Source organism: Sceloporus undulatus, chromosome 8 (genome assembly GCF_019175285.1).
Source record: "Sceloporus undulatus isolate JIND9_A2432 ecotype Alabama chromosome 8, SceUnd_v1.1, whole genome shotgun sequence".
Lineage (NCBI taxonomy): Eukaryota > Metazoa > Chordata > Lepidosauria > Squamata > Phrynosomatidae > Sceloporus > Sceloporus undulatus.
Genome location: NC_056529.1, coordinates 7,902,711 through 7,908,710, shown reverse-complemented (window position 1 = coordinate 7,908,710; position 6,000 = coordinate 7,902,711).

The window sequence follows — 6,000 nt, the reverse complement described above, 5'->3', positions numbered from 1 at the left end:
GTGAAGGAGGTTGGTGTCTCTCAATGGGAAGAAATGAAGCAAGGAAGAGTGAAGAGGAAGAGCAGGTCATAGGCCTAGACCTTCTAGAGTTCTACAAAGAAAATGAACACATGGAGGTTTCTAGAGGCAGACAGAGGCAATCTACCACCTTTGTCCCCAGCTATGTCTTTCCTAGTTAGATAAGTGAGTGTCATCCGTGACCTCCTTGAGAGTTCGTCTTCCCCAGAAAATGAAGCAGACATACCTTTGGAAGAACCACAGTAGATGCCTGATAGCCAGCCAAGTCCTCCTTTGGTTAATCAGGTTGGTACAGAACAGGAAGAGAAGCCTGGAATACTGTGTCCAGTTCTGGGCACCACAGTTCAAAAAGGATGTTGGCAAGCTGGAACATGTCCAAAGAAGGGCAACCAAAATGGTGAAGAGTCTGGATACCATGTCCTATGAGGAGAGCTAGGTATGTTTAACTTTGAGAAGAGATGGTGAAAGGGGATATGATAGTCCTGTATACGTATTTGAAGGGATGCCCTATTGAGGATGGAGTAAGCTTGTTTTCTGCTGCTCCAGATTATAGGATCCGGAACAATGAATGCAAGCTACAAAAAAAAGAGGTTCCACCTCTAAACATTAGGAAGGACTTCCTAACTGTAGGAAGAACCCATTCCCTTGGGAAATGGTGGAGGCTCCTTCTTTGGAGGTTTTTAAACAGAGGCTGGATGGCCATCTGTTGGGGGTGCTTTGATGCTAAGTTCTTGCATGGCAGGGAGTTGGACTGGATGGCCCTTGTGGTCTCTTCCAACTCTGATTCTCTGATCCTAAACCTAGAAAAAACTCAATCGACCAGCCCCCTTTTTCCTAACATCTCAGCTATAACTCTGTACAGTACAGAAAACCCTTTTTGAGCTTCATTTTCTGTTTGGATTAAATGGGGTCGTCTCATGTCTCCTAGCCCTTCCCTGATTAGACCATTTTTAATTCAGCCTTCCTTTCTTAGCACTGATAAATTCAGACAATTTAAACAGTTGGAAGATAAGGGTATCTATGCAATCTAGGACTTTTTGCAGAATTCTAGACCTAAAACTAGAGAAAACATCTTAAATACTTTGTTATCCATTACACCCTCCTGGCTCCAAATACAACAAATTACTTCATTCTTGTCCCAACAAGTATAGTCAGGAGAAACCCCAAGATCCTTGACTATACTTGAACAAGTGTGCACAGTCTGAGGTGTGCCAGTGAAGCTGTATTGTATAAATGGATGGTTGAAGACCCCTATGGTAGTCTAAACTGATAGTTGGCTTTAGAGGGTCTCTTCCAAAGCATTACAAAAAGTCTGATACTCAATAGGAGTCATCTCAGAGATCAGACTAAACCTCTTGCTGACTAGGTGAATCTGTGCCTGTGCATTACAATAACTATTTAAGGTTTCAGAGGCTCAGTCTCCTCTCCCATGGATATCTGTGTTTTGTCAATTTGTAATTATTCTCAGCTTTTCCTGAAAGTCACGTTTATTTTTGTGTGAAACTTCCACCTTGCTGTGGACATCCATGCATGCCACTTTTTTTCCCCCCTTTTGGTTTCTCATTTTGTTTCCATTTCTGTCCATTCATGACTAAAGACAGTGGTGATCCTCTTACCTCACGTTACCTTACTATCTCCCCAGTACAGACTTATTTCTTCTGGATTTTGAACTAAGGATTTAATCAGAACCCAACACAACCACCTTTAGTTTTGCTTGCCCCATTACTTAGTTTCTACGTATATTACTTCTTACAAGTTTTGCTGTTAAGCTCTTGCATAATACATTGGGAATTCAGAATGAGAATGTCATTCCTTATTTTCTGTGCAAGTTGCTTAATCAAAAGTGACCTACAATTTCAAGCATGAATGCATAACATCTCATTATTACCCACTAGCTGAGACATTATATGGCAGGTCCATTATTTATTGGGATGTGACAGATGCATTTTGAGAGAAGCCATTTAGTATGTACCTTAGGTTGCATGGAGTTCTGTCAACTGGGTTGAGAGAGGCAACCTAGGTAGATGTCAAGCAATCAGGGTTTTCCTCCCCTTGTCATGCATGCATTTATACCTTTGTTTCAGTTCCAAACCAGTCTGGTGAAATTCCCTCTATAGTTACCTGTTTTGCCATGGGGTCAAACTAGGAAATCTCTGAAGTGCTCATTAATTTTCTGTCCCATCTGCTTCTGGGACTGATGGCCAGGAAAGAGGTCTACAGACAAATCAAACTGGGGATATTGGCCCTCTTTATGAGATACAGCCATAGATCTGAATGTGCCTGTTTGACATATCATGACTTCATGTATTTAGCTAAAGATCTATATAGAGCAATACAGGAGGTGTTACATACACAGTGTTTTTTTGCCAGAGTGGTGAACATGTACATTTCTACCACACTGGAATTTTGATTTGCTGTTGTGATGCTGCTTCTTCATCTTTATGGATATGCATAACAGGGCTAATATCTATTTGTGGAAGGGAAAATATTCTTGACATATGTGCTGACACATCATCTTATTAGTAAATCTGGAAATTAAAATTAAAGTTGAAGCTAGTGAGAAATTAAAACTGAGAAAATAAATTCAAGTTAAATGGCACTGCCTAGCGTTGATGTATGTCATACAGTAGACTGACAAACCTAGATTCAAAGCAGTGAAACTAGACCTACTGAAATCAGTGGAGCTTCAGTTAGCCAAAGCTATCAGTGCACGGGCGCCATCTTGCCACACTCCTGTCCACATGATGCATGGACATCATCGTCATGCACCTTGTGTGGATGGGGGCATGGCGAGATGGCGGCTACACACCGATAGTAGGGCTGTGTGTGTGTGAATATGCAACCCTACCTAAGCCTAATTTCAGCCCCAGGCCAGTGCAAAGCACTGGTATCTACTAGGCCATAGATTAAGGATCCTTTGGTTGTTACATCACTCACTCTTGTAGAAACTCATGGCCCAGAAAAGAAGAGAAAAATGCTGAAATTGTACAAGTGGCTCAACAGATAGTGACATCCAAAGAATTTTGGCTTCTTGTACTATGGACTATGTTTTCATGAAGAAGGACTCCTGGCAGGAGATCTGTTGCTTCTCATAGTGATTGGTAAGAATGTACTTGCTAGGATGTCATGTAGAAGACAGAATAAGCTTCTTCTTCTTTCTTTTTTTTAAAAAAAACTGCTTTGGAGAATAAGAAATGAGCCACTGGATTCAAGTTAGAAGAAAAGATTAAAGAGAAACATTAGGAAGAACTTACTGATGACAAGAGACATTTGACTGTGGAACACGCTGCTTCAGAAAATAGTGGATTCTGGCAGTGTCTGCACAGAGCTTGGAAAGCCACCTCTCAGGGGACTGGACTAGATCATCCTTGCAGTTCTTTCCAGCTCCATGTTTTTATTATTTTATGGCTCTGATAAAAAGTATTTAAGAAGAAAGAAATGGATTTATCAGTGATTTGAACACACACACACACACACAATGTTATGGAGATGACTGGTTTTTCCATTTCTAATTGAATCCCAAAGTATACTTCAACAATTTCATTAGGAAATCACAAGGAAACCGTGAAGTAATGCTATATCCCTTCTCTCTGTGTACTTCTTGACACAGCAAGGAGCAAGAGAACCAAACTATAAATTATGTATTTTCAAATGTTATTAGGGCTTTTGTGAAAACCTGTGAATTACTGGTCAACTGTAGCATGTTATTCCCCCCCACTTGTCCACAGCACACCATACAAATGGTGAATTTGGGACCTACAAGTCAGCATGGTGGGATTTTCATTCAGAAGCACAAAATCAATATAGCCATCTGTAAATATGTGCTGCCATGGTAAAACCAGAAGCTAAACTGATACAAATGTGGATCATAATTATACCAGGCCTGTGTCTCAAGTCCCTTAATCCCCATGCACTAACAAAACCATTTGAAACAATCTACACTTTGGAATAGAGCGTAAAGCCAGTTCAACCTTTTTTTAGGAGAGAGGTGGGGAATCACAAACCATTTTTTCTATATGTTATAATGATTGCTCTGAATAGAAGGATTATTGGTTTTAAATCCTTTGACTGAAGCTCTTTCTTTTCTTACAAAGACTGAGAGCTTGGAGTTCAAAGTGTGATTGTTTCCTCCAAATCCTAAATCTGTAAATGTATTTGAGATGCAGAAAATGGAGGATTCAGTGTTTGCTTTCTCCAAGTCCTAAACCTGTAGATGCATTTGAGATACAGCAAGCTTTGTTTGCTTCCCCCACACAGCTAATTTTATGGCAAGTGGTCTCCTCCAGCTTCTCTTCTTCCTTCTTTAAGGAGAAATCGAAAGACCTGCTCACCTTTTATTCCATCTATGAATCTATTTTTTACAACCTGCCTAATATAGCTTAGTTTAGTAGAACGCAAAGACACGTCTTCAAAGCTGACGCTGGAGGAGGAAAAAATGACATCTGATCTGAGGACTGGTGGTGAACTATCTATATCTCATCATCAGTTAGTATGCTGGGTTTCAACTATTACACATGTGAGGAAGCAGCTTGGAGACCACTTATCTGAAGAACAGATACCACCATACATTTTTAATAACAGCAGTGTTATGCAACCATTTTAGCAAAGGAAAATTCAAGCCTAGCTTTTGGAAGGATAGCTTGTTTTATGCTTTATTATTTATTTATTTATTTGTCAGTAACTTAATGTTATTTCCTCCCTGTCAGTACATGGTCTCTCCTATCGTTCCAAACTTGTCCATCAAATATAGGGCCCAAACAGACAGGCCAAAATAAAGCTGCTTCAGGTCACTTTGGAGATATGCTGTTTAAATGATGCATCCGTCCTAAGAGGCCGGAGGTTGCACCAAAGCCTTTTGAAACATCTTCTGGACTCTTAGGATGCATGCGTCATTTAAACAGCATATCTCCAATGTGACCAAAAGCAGCTTTATTTTGGCCTGTCTGTACGGGCCCATAGCATTTTTAAACCTTCTTAAGACAGAGATCAGGATGCTATATTGTTATGGTCATGGGTAGGATCACTTAAGTGCAGATATCCAAGCACCTAGCAATTCAAACTTTGAGTGGGGTTACTCCTAGAACAAAATATTCTTCCATACTCTCTTTCTCAGGGTCGCCCCTCCTTCCAACCCCACGGATCTGGTCTATGAAACTCCCAGCAAAATCTCTAGTCTCCACGCATCTGCTTGTTAACCATCCCTAGGAATCTGAGCAGCCAACATCATCAATAACCTGTCACAGCATATCCCATCATCCAGAATTCAATTAACTTCAGTATTAAAATGCAACAAGCACACAAAGCACATTTCTATAAACCATGCCAGTGCATCTGAGAAACTTGGATCCTGGCAGTTGTGCAGAGCACCAAGGGCACAGTTTGTGATTAATAACTGCTGTCAGTATTTATATGAACTAGTTCTCATACAGCCTTTCGCTACTTCTGTCAGAAGACCAAAAATGCCCCCTTTCCCTGGAATCTTACAGTAAGGTGGACCATATGTTGGTGATACGGTATATCATGAGTATATTATTATAATTATTACTATTAGTAGTAGTAGTAGTATTTGTAGTAGTAGTATTATTATTAGTATGGTTGCACATTTGAGTAGAAAATTCAGAGTAGATAAATAAATGAGCAGACTGACAAGTGGCTTCATATTTTCTCTTAAAATATTGCTGGTGTTTCTGGTATCTTTGCATCCTCCCAGAATTTGATTCCTAACAGTAGCAGCTTATACACTAAGGGTACTTCATCTTCTTATACAAACCTTAATCAAGTTGCTTATTTATAAAACCAATCATCTTAAAAATGACTCAGGTGTATAATCAGAATATTAATAAAATGTAGACAATTAGCTATTCAGCATCCCTTGAGTTTTTAGGCTTAGTTAATTAGTGTTTACAAAGTACCTCAGCTTCCATAGATTAAGACACCATCTAAGCGCAAAGCATTATATTAAGCCACCATGCATCCTTTGGT